The 13780-nt window shown below is 39.5% G+C and overlaps 1 long non-coding RNA gene across 1 annotated transcript; it reads right to left on the reverse strand.

Annotated features, from left to right (window-relative positions):
* Nucleotides 1-359: 359 nt before the first annotated feature.
* LOC128779833 (uncharacterized) lies at nt 360-1623 on the reverse strand. The gene is made up of 3 exons (XR_008425907.1): nt 1537-1623; nt 868-965; nt 360-421 (listed from the first exon to the last, which is right to left on the reverse strand). It is a non-coding gene; the product is annotated as an uncharacterized lncRNA (long non-coding RNA).
* Between the last annotated feature and the right edge of the window lie 12157 nt (nt 1624-13780).

A 13780-nucleotide genomic window follows, 5' to 3' on the forward strand; every position in this document is an offset into this window, starting at 1 on the left:
GTGGCCAGAGGAGAGGGACCCAGGCGCACCCTCTCCTCTGGATGAAAAGTGTGGATGGATTAAGGAATACAAGGGGGTAGTTTTGTGTTTCTTTTTATATCATAATAACACAGACCTGGAAGTTTCATTGCAAGCAAGTCTCCCTATGGCCTTTTATAGGAAAAACATTTAAATCCTATTTTATTTTCTGTGTTTATTTTTTAAAATATCAAGCTTTCCAGATCTTGGTATCATAGATATTTCATGTGACATCTTTCTTAGTACTCATCTTTGATCAATACAATTGTCAAATATGTTCATGACGTATAATGTGTAAGCTTTGCAAATTGTGTTTCTTCTCCTCTTGATGGGAATAGCTACTTGCTTCCTGAGAATGTCCACTGGTTTTGGTTATCAAAAGCTTCTGCCTCATTCCTAGTGTCTAGGGAGAAACGCCACAAAATACAATGAACATGGAGGCTCAAGATTTTCAAATCATTGACTCGAATTTAAGCAACATGGACATAAAAAAAAAATAATCCCATAGCTATGTCTCCACTTATTTGAATTCTTTCAAAATAATGCATCAGGACCAGGCCTTATATCAAATAACCATGTCTTAAGTTGCACCTATAGTATGCACATTGAATGAATCCTAATTCAAAAACTAAATATTGCTTATAAAATATTTTTCTTATTAGGTGTACAGTCCTCATATTTTATAACATGTTAACATACTAATACGATATATATTTGCACTGGGCCCTTCTTAGAAATAAACTATTTGAAGAATAAATGTAATGAAAACAATCTTGTTACTGTTTCAAGAGTGAATTTGAAAGAGTAGTCCTTTACATGCGTTTTTGAGCCAAGCCTTCTCTTACTTACGTGAATACTTCCTAGAGCAACCAGCTGGAGAGATTTCTTGCAGCATTTTCTCCTACAACTCTTGCTTCACCAAGTTTTCCTCGTAATTTTGAAAGTAGCTAGATGTTAAATAAAATATAAATGTATTCTAATTTTGAAGCAAACTTATGAAAGACATATTAGTCCAATACATGAAAATGCATTCACTAAATGCATTTAAATCATTTAACTTCTTAGGGGTTTTTTTTTGGATTCTCTATTTTAGAGTGTTACTAGTTAACATATGTAATCTGACTACTCCATATGATACAAATCAAGTACATTATGGACATGCACTTAATACCCCTATCCATTACCACAGTTAAGGGAAATCTCAGATTTTTTTTTCTAGTTTCTCATGCCTTCATTTCATATTCAAATGAAAACTTCAAAGTAATTAAAAAATCTGGTTTACAATCTTACATTGTTGCCAGTTTAGTTTTGATATTACACCTTATTAATAAACTTTGGGTTAGTGATCAGTTTCAACTCAGTTTAATTCTATTTTAATTCAGTGATATTTCTAAATTAGGTAATTAATATTTGACATTCCTCTTAGTGCCTGACACCTGCTTCAATGTCCTTTACCATGAGGAAAGTTTTCCATTGAGCCAACATAAATAAAATCTGGGTGCTCGAGAAAATAGCTACCTTGAAGAAATCTGGCACGTCAGAACGCAGCAAACACTTTAAATGCTTTCCTGTTTTCTGCCACGAGTTCTTGTACCAAACACCTTCAAACGCTGTGTTCCTGCTCACCTTCCTGCTCACCTTACTCGCCGCAGAGCCTGTCTAACAGGCCCAGTCACTATGGACACCGGGAAGCCAGACCGGCTGGTCTGCATACCAGACTCAAGCTTCCGTTGATGTTTGGATTTACGAAACTTAAGTAGCTCTCTTTACATGTATCTAAGTGATTTTCTCAGCTTTATTGAAATGTGATTGACACAAAACATTGTGTACCTTTACGGTGTACGTAAGTCATTTCTTTTTTTAAATGTGGGAGAGGTACAGCCAGAAAAAGAATTTAAAATATGCTGGCTAGATGAGTAACTAAATTTGGTTCACTAGATTGTTAACCATAAGCATAATGATATACCCAACAAAATACATTATATTTCTAATGACTATTTCCAATATCTCTTTATTAGGAAATTCATTATTTTTCTTTTTGATACTCTTTATTTTTCAATTACAGTTGATGTACAATATTATACTAATTTCCATGTGTACAGTGCAGTGATTAGACATTATATAACTTACAGTGTGATCACTCCAATAAATCTAGTGCCCACCAGACACCGTACGTCATTATTACAACATTACTGACTGTATTCCCTACGCTGTATTTACATCCCCATGACTATTCTGTAACTACTAACTTGTACTTCTTATTCCCTTCCCCTTTTTCACCCATCCCCCCAACTCCCCTCCCAGATGGCAAAACGGTCTCTGTGTCTATTTAGGATCCCCGTTAATTTAGGTAGCCACAGGTCTATCCCACCGGCTCCTGTGTTTCATTTTATTTCCCTTCTTTGTCCTTGTTAACTGCCATTCAGCCTGCGCTGGAATCGACGTGTCCTTGAATCACAGCTTCAATCATGCCTGCAAATGCTTAAAGTGTTTCTAAAAGCACTTGCTTCCCTCCAGTATAATCCACTACAAAATCCCAACCCCAGTGCTTGAAGCCCAGGGCCGGTGCCGCTGTTCTGCGCACTCTCTGATCGGCTTCTCCAACTCCAGGATGCTCTCGATGCTTTTAGACCCCGTGGCTCTTTGAAGATAAGATGCAGCTTCAAATTTGGGAACAACCCAGGATAGGTTACTATAAGCTACAAAACTTTCTAATTCAGATGACTCTCTCTGAAACTGTCAAGATTTGACTTTTAGCTTTTTCATGCCTATGATATATGCCCTATATAGGCTCGTGTGAGAAAAACGCAAGTTTCAACATCGCACAATAATCCTAAACAGCTTCCCAGATAAGGCTTAACTTTAGTTTGTCATTTCGCAACCTCTTCCTCTGACAGAGTCCGGGCTTGTATACATTTTTAGATATATAGCCCACAAAAATTACAGGCTCATCCCTGGCTTCTGTGGCTCAGTGGATTGAGTGCTGGCCTGCGAACCAAAGGGTCATGGGTTAGATTCCCAGTCACACGTTCCTGGGTGGCTAGCTGGGTCCCCAGTGTGGGGTCCATGAGAGGCAACCACACGCCGATGTTACTCGCCCTCCCTTTCTCCTTAGCTTCTCCTCTTTCTAAAAATAAATAAAATCTTTAAAAAAAAAAGAAAAGAAAATCACAAACTCAAAATAAATTCACTGCTTTTACATGGTATACATTTGAGGTGTTTGTTGGCATGCAATCAATGTTATTTAATCAGGTGGTCATGATTGTAGAGAACAGGCATGAACAATTTAATTGTATAGGTAATAATTAGAAATTTATCCTTAAATTTGTGATGTTCTCCTTGATCATGCTCACTTTTGAAGGCCAAGGATACATAAAGCTATAATCTTGGGAGTTGTGCTTCCCATTTTAGTATCTTCTGATTGCATTTCAGAAAAGTGATGAAATTTTTAACTCTCTTCACTGCTAATGGAATCTATGCATATAAATGTTAAAATTATAACCCAGTGTCAAAATACAGTAATTTGGTTTTATTTTTTTCTTCGTTATTTTTTTCTGCATTATTAATTGGGATTTTCCATATAAACCAAAAATCTGAACTCCCCTAGCTCTTAATGAAGGCTACAGGAAAATAACACTTCTTCACAAATGTTAGCTGGGTTGAAAAATGTTACCCTCTGGCATATTCAGCCTTACTAATCAAGAGATGTCTTTGGAGGGGCTTGTACTTACACAGGCTACAGTCCATCCACCACCTAGGCCTTTATTCGCTTAAAGTATGGGTTTTGTCAGACATCCCGTTTAGTGCATCCGAGGAAAGTCGCGCCAGCATGGTTGAGAGCATGTGGTAGGGGTGTCCACCCCGAGGCCTGTGGGCTGCCTCCGGCCCAGGATGGCTATGAATGCGGCCCAACCCAAAATCGTAAATTTACTTAAAACATGATGAGATTTCTTTTGATTTTGTTCATGTGTGTGTACGTAATGTGTGGCCCAAGACAACTCTTCTTCTTCCACTGTGGCCCAGAGACGCCAAAAGGTTGGACACCCCGAATGTCTCCAGTAATTGGATAGTGCGCCGAGTCTCACTTTAAGCTTTTTAAATTAATGCAAGACATCAGCTGCTTGCTTTACTTGGCTGGATTAATTATCAGAATTGTCACATTTGAGTTATCAGCCCAAAAGGTGCATGCTGGGGTTGATAGTGAACATGCGGCACTACCGCTACAGGTTACCTGGTGGCCAGGTGCAGGTCAGTTCCGGAACAGACTTCATTTAAAGTCACGCTCTTCTGATTTAGAAACATTTAGAGATAGGAATCAGATTTTCAAAGAAGAAAGAAAGACTACTTAAATACAAAGCTGTTCAGGAGGAGGAAGGAACAATTAGTTATAATCTTAGTCTCTTAAACACAAGACTTACGTTGATAGTAAGAGGTTTCTAAATGTCAGGAGTCAGTGTGGATTTTTTTTTTCATTTCTGCATTTAAGGTTATTAAACTTAAGCTGTTTATTCTAATGTCCCAGACTAACCCATGGTTCGTTCTATTGTTAGGAAAAAGTCCATTTTTATCAGAAATCTTTGTTATAATCCAAATAAAATGTAATCTTGCCCACTATTCTTACTTAAAGGAACTCAATCCATTTATCTAGAAAATCTTCAGTGTCTTAAAAGTTGGTGCAGTTTTTGGTTTTATGGGTTTAACTGCACTCATACCAACATTTTATGGCGGAAATGCTCGAATATAGGGCATAATATCCCAATGACCACAGTGCTCTAAATTCTATTTTCCTGGGTGCTATCACTTTCCTGAGGCATCAGTAAAAAGAACGAAACTAATTCTTCTGAATCACTGCACTTCTATCCCACTTCAGTTCTAATAGCATCGACTAAAATCTAAGCATTTTTGCTTCACTCAACACAGCTCCTAAAGGGCTTTGCCTTTTGAAGGCACACTCTCTGTGGGTGGTCAGCACCCTTCTGAAATTGTCAGACTTGAAAGTAAGATGGATTGTTACTGGAACATTAAGTAGGACAGAGAGCAGATGAAATTTAAATACAAAGTTGCAGCTGTTCGGAAGCTCAGAAACTTAAATTAGTTCAGTTAAAACTGCTAAATTCCAGTAAGAAACAGAGAGAGGTGGCTACTCATTCCCTGATAGGAGGAAAATGCATCTAAAATATAAATTGCAACCTTGCCATTTTAAGAAACTAACATTTGTGCTAAATGATACCCTCCCTGAGCAGTCCCTTCATCTAATCTTGTTAAACCCCCATAAAACAATAAGAAACTCAGTCCACAAAGCCTTCCCTTGTCCTCAGCACCCTCCAGCCCTGGCACTTTTGACACCAAGACCGAGGCTGTCTTGGAAAGCTCTGCGCTGGCTTTCCTCTGCTCTTCTAATCCCTTCTCGGATTCTCTGGATTTCCTTTTTTGCTTCTCTTTCCACCAGTTCTCCTACAGAACTCCCAACATTTCATTCTGTCTCTCCCTGCTTTCCTTCCCCAGCTCCCCAGAGTCTCGCCTGGTCTTGCCTCTGTGTTCATGATTAAACCTGCATCTCGACACACACCTTTATCCTTCACCTGGTTTCAGGTGCTCACAGACGTGTCCAATCGGGTGGTCATGTTTTGGAAGTCGAGCTTGAGTGTGTTTGGCCATCGAGTCCATCCCTCGTCTCCCTTCCCACTTCTGTTCATGCCTCTCACGTTACCCTGCCTCCTGAGAAACATAATTTGAGGTCACCTTTGTTGCATGACCCTCAGCCCACGCCCGCTGGTTTCTTCTTCCCTCCCGTGCCATAGGACAGTCACCCTCATGTGGACCATCCTCACCGCATTTCTCGGTTTTGGTGGTTGATCTGGTTCCCGAGTGTCACTGCTTTATTTCACGCCGGTTCTCCAGGTTAGTAACAGCATCACCTTTACTACTTACTGTCTTTGTGAACAATCTATATTGGCTTTCTTTTGCACATAGAACAAATTTCAAATCCTCCAAACAGCAGTGAGGGCCTGTCTGAACTGACTCCATTTTTCATTTCAGCATTACAGCGGTCAGCCTAAAGCTCTTTGCCTCTTTTCCCCATGCGTAGCTTGTTTTGCTCCCTGACATGCCCACAGTTACCTTTGCTTCTGGTCCTCCGTCCCCTCTCTCTACTAATGACGGCCCTGCACACCTTTCACACCCACAGGAATTCGTGCCCTCCCCACGGAGAATGGCTGAACTCCTCCAGCCCATCTTGAGTATTCGCAGCTTCTGAATTGCCTCAGACTGCCACAGCCAGGCTGAAGTGCTCTATAAATTGCAGAGATGGCTCCCAAATTGTTTTCTAATGTATCGCGAATGTGTAAACTTCCTCTCAAACAAGATTTAACATTCCTGAAGAGGAGGAACTGTGAATTGTGCCATTTTAAAAGTGTGAACTCCACCATTGAATTTAAAAATAACTGTTCCTAGTTTCTGGGATGTTTCCCCGATTCAGTTATTTCTAATCCCGGTGTGAGTATCAGAGGAACTGGGTTTTTAATGGCATAATCAGATCCCATGTCAAATAAATGACGTTAAGAGTGTTATTAATATAATTCTGTATTCCCAGAGATATTCTGGAAGGTTTATGTGTACTCTCATTTATTATAAATACATTGAAGCATGCTTCAGTGAAAAAGACCGAATGAAAATGAATTTGAAACGACAAAAAAAGATGTTCTATAAATGGAAGAATTAATATCTACATTCCCATGTAACTTGGAGCAAATATGTAGGACTGTGGCCTTCCTCATTAACCATACTTGGAATTCACTTTGTGCGTTTCTGCCTGCAGAAACTGATTGCACTCCTGTGCAGTATAACTGACACTGTCCCACAATCACACCGCTGATGAATTACAGACACCACAGTCACATTTGGAAAAATAGGAAGATAGACGTTATTTACCTCTGTTTTTCTGAGGAGCCTTCAGGTAATTTGTGGGTTCCAGAGTAGGTATCCACAAATGCAAAGACATCTGCCTCTGGAATTGGGTCTACGTAATATAAAATTCATCGGCATTCGTATCTGTGATGTTGTGAATCTACTAATCCCAAACGAAGTGTTCTTGGGAACGCACAAGGAAAATGCTGCTGTTAATATTTCGGCCTGTTTCCACATTTGACTTGTATTAGGCTCGATCGATGCTTACACAGGGTGAGAAAGCACAGCTGGAGGTTAAAATGTGTTGGCAACATAAGACAGTCCCACACAGTACATAACCTTCCTGATTTTTCACAGAAACCTTTGAAATGGTTTACAATTTTTCCACACATTTTAAAAATGTGTGGTAGAGCACTATACACGGAGCAAACCGTTTTTACTGCTCATAAAAATACCAATAAACAAGCCTCAAACATTATGTGTTCCATTGTATATGTAGGAGAAAAAAATGGGCTCATTATTTCTGTATACATTTTTGAGAAGTTAAAAATATTGGAATCAATCAGATGAAGGACAGTTTTTAAATGAAAAACCTACAATGAAAATGCTATCAATTGTGAGGTTCTAAAAATGTCAGCTAATGAGCTGATTTTGAAGCAGTAGGTTATTATCAATTTCAAAGTTCCTAATGAGGTGGTAACATCACCCTTTAATCTAAGCTCTGATAAGGACTGGTCATCATGGAGACGTAGCATGTTCTGCCCTAAATCTGTGAGGGCTGAGGAGACAGACAAAAGCATTAGGACAGCTCTGATTTTGCCAAATGTTCCTGCTACTCACCTGTCCCTCTCAGACCCCACCCACGGAAATTCTCTCTTACGGGCTGGGCATGGCCAGCTTCATCAGAAGGCAACCGACGAGGATGAACTTATTTGAGGAGGGGCATTATCTCACTATTGTCAGGAGTACGAGCAACATAGCCATCGGTTTATTGATTTTACAAAGAGAAGGGGTGTTGAAAACAGGACTTTATTTTTAAGGTTAGGTGCTTTAATCCAAAGCTGCAGAAGAGTTGATGTTTTGAACATGGGTGGTTTTATCCAGGATCTGGTTAGAGGCTTTGCCAAGTCCACAATCTCTGAGTCAGTGGCAGTGGGTGGGGGTGGGGGGAGGAAAGCTAGAACTTTCCCAGCTTAAGATAGAATGCCAGGTCAGAATCCACAGGTGCCACCATAGGTATCTGAGCATCATGGCGTCCAATTATAGGTGTCTAGTTGTGATGCATGCATATTTAGGCACATAGTGTGAAAACAGGAGCTAATGTGCATGGACATGGAAAAGACTAGAAAATTCATTAATTAAGGTCATTCGCACAATTCCATTGTCAACTTTAATCACTTGTTTCAATTGATGTCTCCTTTAGAAAATCAATCTGCAGGTAGTTATTTATTTCTTCAGCAAGAATATTGTGTAGGGCTAGCTTCTGTTGACCCATAATGTAATTTCTAATAACACATTCATTTCATTCTAATAAGCAGGAGGTTAGGTTTAACACATTAACATAAACTGTTAAATTAATACATACCTATTAACTGCACGAGATTTCATTCCCTGTCAGTGGAAATAATGTGCTTGCCTTTTACAAGTGTGTGTCAGTTGGCTACTTCGTTTCTTTTTAGTGAGGGCTTAAACCAAATTAGCATTTTTACGAATCTAAACATTAAGAAGGCTTAGGTCATTCCACAGTAAAATAATAAATCTCCTTCTGAATTGAGCTTTCAACAGAATCTCAATTCGTGAACGTATTACTAGCTATTCCGTTTATAAATATCGACTCAGCAGCACAGTCACACTGTGAGGTCTAAACAGCCTCATTTACTGGACGCTCGCCTTCCCGCCACCTGATGCTTGTTCCATCTGGACCATGTTGTCCACCTGACTATGCTTACATGCGCCTTCTCTCTCTCTCCCTCCTCTGTCTCTTCCTCCCTTCCTCCCTCCCCCCCACCCACTTTAAACCTTCATTTATTTTACTTAATTATGTCCCCATGTGCAAAAGTCTGTTTCATACCCATGCTTCCTTTGGCTTGTTTAAAGGTACTTGTTTTTCTTCATAAGCTCATTCCTTGACTTTCCCCGACAAGTTGCTTTGTCTACTGTTACTCCTACTATGTTTAAAATGTAAGTGCTACATTTAAAGGGTCAAGTCTCAGTAGGTTTCCCTGAGGCTCCACCTCCATGTACAGTCAAGTCCTGGGTCAAAGGGGTATTGAGCATTAGAAGAGAGCAGGCTTTGAACTTGGGGAGAAGCAGTGACTGATTTGTTAGGAAACGAATAAACAAATGTTCTTTTTTCCCCCCACCCAATCTAAAGTCTAGAGAATTAGTTCAGACTTTTTTTTTTAATTTTTATAAAAATGATCTAAGGCAAGCCACCAAATCCCTCTAGACCTCCATTTCATACCTCACCAATGAAAGTGTTGAATAAGCTCATTGCCCTCCCTTTTGAAATTAAAATTTCTGTTTCCGCTCCATCACAGAAAGAACTAAGGTTTTACCAAAGTGGAGAACAGTGTTCTCGAAAACACCCTGATATTTCTGATCATCAAAATTTAGCGCCTGCCTTTCATCTCGGAAAATGGCAGCTCCAGCGTTTTCCAGATGCATCTCAAAGCCAGATGGGAAAATCTTAGGTGTGAGCATTCCGGAACATGCTAAGTATTGGGGCTGTCTCTTTAAAAGTGGACAATTGTGTTGGACACTGGAGGTGTTTCAGGAAAGTGGAGCACCAGGGCGGATGGCTTGCCCCTCCTTTTCCTGCGTTGCCACACCAGCTGGGCGGCTTTTCTGAAGGGCTGCCATCTCTAAATAGACACCATCTCTCCGGGGCCCTTTGCTGGCCTCAGCCTGCATAGTACATCTCTGCTCCAGGCGGCAGGGGGTTGACTCATCCCAAAAGGCCCTGCCTGGTGCTAATTTGAGGAATCACAGACCTGTTACAGGGTGAGTTCCAAATGTTAAACACCAATATAAGAAGACCCAAGGTCCACTTCTACACCGGGGAGACACTCTTCCTGGAAGAAATCTTTCAGAAACCCACATTCCTGTGACCCACCTCGAATGGCTTATGTTATTCTTCACAGCCCCCCAAAATGATCCCTTCCTGCAAAGTCCCACTTCCTCCACAGGGTTTCTCCATAGGCAGTCAGCGCCTTCTTTCTTCCAGCCTGCCAGTTGCAAAGCTGGCTAGTGACTCTGGACTAGTTTCCTCCCCAAATCTGCAGCCAATCATTTCAATGGATGGAATTCAGCATTTCAAACAAATTATTTTGGCCTAAGTGAAATGTTCAAGTGGAATGGTTCTTCCTGGCATCTTGTAATAGTCACCCCATTTTTTTAAATCCATAACTCATTTATTTCAGCTTTGACACAGATATGAGGACATGCGTAAAAGCATGAAATGTGGTCACGAAATGAAATTAGTCAAAGGAAGATCTCTTCCATCATTCTTCTCGGCTGAGTGTATCCAGGAGCACATTTATAAGTATCTATATCCGATTAGTCTCTTCTGAGCTAATTTCATGCTGAGCAAAGGTAGAATGCCTCCCTTTTCAAACTTGGGATTCCTGATACTGATTCTAAGTGAAAATCGAGAAGCATCTTGGTTTTCTCACAGCTTTGCTTGGGCTTCAAGAACAAAATCTTAACTTTGATCAAGGACTTTGATTGAGAAAGCTTATCATCTACATCTAAATGTGGGGATATTGGAGGTGACAGGAAATACTGATCTTTATCTTCTTTCCATTTCAAGTATTTGGAGAATGATTGGGCCAGGAAAACGGCCCTGCTGGCCAACGGTACGGATGACACCTGTGTGTAAAACACACAGTTCGTAACTGCATTGATGTTGGCATCTTCTAATGCTTTTAGCATTCTGCTGATCTTGAAACGTATTCATTCTTTTGTCTCTCCTCTTCTGTCATGTTTTACCTTGTTCAATAAGTATAGGGTTACGCTTCCATCAAAAATGAGCTTAAAATCTTGCTCTGCCCTTGTGCACTCTTTGACTGTCAAAACAGTCATCAAAACTGCCATTGTATCAGAGCAGCTTAGCAGCCCCAGGACTCACTCGTAATTCTGTTGCTCTGACAACTGCAGCCAATGGCCTGGGTCCCACGGAAGTCCTCCCTTTGTCTGCTAGAGGCAGACAAGATCAGGTAAAGCAGCCTTATTCACTTCATGAATTGGACTCCATTGAAAAGAGGAAATGACAAAGGATCAGTCCAGAGTGAAAATAGTTTAGTGCTACCTCATCGCTTGTTTTTAAATGTAATCTTTGAAAAATCAGGACTAGATAAGCTTAATCCGTGGTTAAACACATGTGCACAGGCGCACACTCACCCACACCCCTTTGTGGTGGTTTTATCAGTGGATGATGCCGTAGGTGCCAGTCCACGTGTTTCCTTCTAGGTTTTTCACTTCTACATTATTGCTCATCTCCACTATGTTTATGAAGTTGGTTGATGGTTTGGTTTTCCATTGATTAAACTTTCTTTTATTATTAAATCAGAAGAAGGGAGGTAAAGGGTCTAAATCCTATCACCTTTGCTCATGCAAAGTTTCATAATGCATGAAATATTCTCTAGTCTGACTGCAATCTACTTTGCTGCCTGTTCTAACGAGTGACCTCAAACTCTTCCACTCATTAAGCTCCCTGGCGGTCGTCTCCCTTGGTTATATAACCCAGGTGATACTGTAGCAGGTCCCTTCCCGAACCTCTGCTGAGGAAATAGTTTATGGTAATCCCGTTTGGTATTTCTCATCCGTCATGGGCATGCAGTTTTAAGTATCCAAACTCTCGGCTTGTAATAATATTTCAAAATAGTCGTTACTCAATATATTTCATTCACATTTTTTCAGTACAAGTAGTGTTTTGCAGATGTTGCAATTGCTTCTTTTATCTCGCTGTTTACCCACTCAGAGGAAAGAATATTCAACCAAAAAGAAGCAATCACAAAGTTATCAGATAATCTTTCACGTGTCATTTAACTTTTATTTTATTTATTAGTCGACAAGAAATCTCTTTTCAAAAAAAATGTTAAGCCATGTAGTGACACTTTTACTTCACTATATTATTTATCCATCTTAACAGAAATGCTGATTTTCTACACGTTTAAATATTTGTAGTGAATGTTTTCAAAGATTAGATACAAAAATAATACAAGTAATTGGGCTAGCATTTTTTCTAGAAAATGATTGGAAAACTTGTGAGTTTTTGTAAGTTACTTTTGATACTGTCACTCCTTATCCCACAGCTTTTGATTCTTTAAACTGCAATTATGAGATTTATGGGAAGACTAATTCTAGGTTCCCATGAGAAGGAAAACATCAATATTGAGAAATATTATATTTGTATCTCTAAGACTTAGACAGAATAACTCTATTTTGGTTTGGTAGTTATTTGCTTATAGACACCAAAATTAAAGGAGTATTTAAGAGTTACAGGAATTTGACAAATGCAGAGTAATACGTGGTACGGTGCACACACAAAAATAAAAGAACACTGACATTTTTTAAACAAATTTGATTCAATTCACTATTTTTTAATATATGATTCTAATAGCATCTCATCAACTGTCCTGCATATTTTATTGTCAATGGAAAACCTCATTTTTCCCCACTGAAATTTTTTAAAATTTAGAACAAATTTTCCAATTTTGCATTCTCAATCAGTGGTAGTATTTATTGCTATAACTAATTTAGCAGGGAGATATTCCTACACACAGAATTTTATGAAAATAACTTTCATGCCGCAATTTTTCACACCTCATCAGAACCCAAATATGAATTTATTTTCAAAATTTGAGGAAGATCTTAAATCTTCATTAATTTATGAGAACATTTAAAAGAAGGCTCTATTGCCAATGCCAAAAATATTTCGGCTTTTTGGATTAATTCAAATTTAAATATAGCTTAAATTAAACTTTAAATTTAATGAGTAAACTTTTCCATTAGGAATTTTAATTAACTAAGTGAATAATATGCCATGTTCTATCACTTTACCTGCTTTTCATCTTAAAAATTCATAGAAATCTAAAGGAAATAAATTTTGGCTCACAATGTGTTATAATAATATTACAATTAGAAATTAATATAGTCTTTCACATATTATATATAAAAGAGCCATCAGCAATACAAAATGTTCAGCGGTTCCAATGTGTGTGTTTGATATTTGTTTCCCATTCAAGATATATATATCTCCAGTCCCCAAGAGATAAATCCAGGGATTTAAAATTTCAGTCTCTCCCTGAAGCTGACCCTCTCGCAATATACTCTTGAAGTCTCCGAGTCCCTCGAGCCCTCTTTTCCCTTCAGTGCTGTCCAATAAACCCAATTCCGCCAGCATTAATTGGGCTTCTGCTCTGTGCAAAGCACTCAGTGTGAAGTACAACAAAGAACGAGCTTCCGTCTTTCTCCTCTGTGATTTCGGCATGGGAGAGGTGTGCTCCTTCCTTCCCCGCAAAGAACCGAAGCTTCCAGGAGTGCCATTGAGAACAGGAATACAGCATCTGGATGTTGCCAGTGTCCTTATTCTCTCCCAAGCAGCAAATCCCCTCCCTGAGCGTGCATCTGTATCTGCCCGAGCTTGAGGGCAACTGCACACGTGTGCACACACACTCACCTCCATCCGATTCTTCCAGGCAAGGAGGCCTTCATTTTCCAATTTTCTGTCAAATATTTCCTTCTTACAGGCCACACACTCCTGTGTCATAAAGCACAGTGGAAAGTCATTTTCACTGATTTGGAAAAGTCACCTGCAAACCCTCTATAGGTGATGACAAGTTGGAAGAAAGGA

The sequence above is a fragment of the Desmodus rotundus genome, chromosome 13 (assembly GCF_022682495.2).
Source record: "Desmodus rotundus isolate HL8 chromosome 13, HLdesRot8A.1, whole genome shotgun sequence".
Lineage (NCBI taxonomy): Eukaryota > Metazoa > Chordata > Mammalia > Chiroptera > Phyllostomidae > Desmodus > Desmodus rotundus.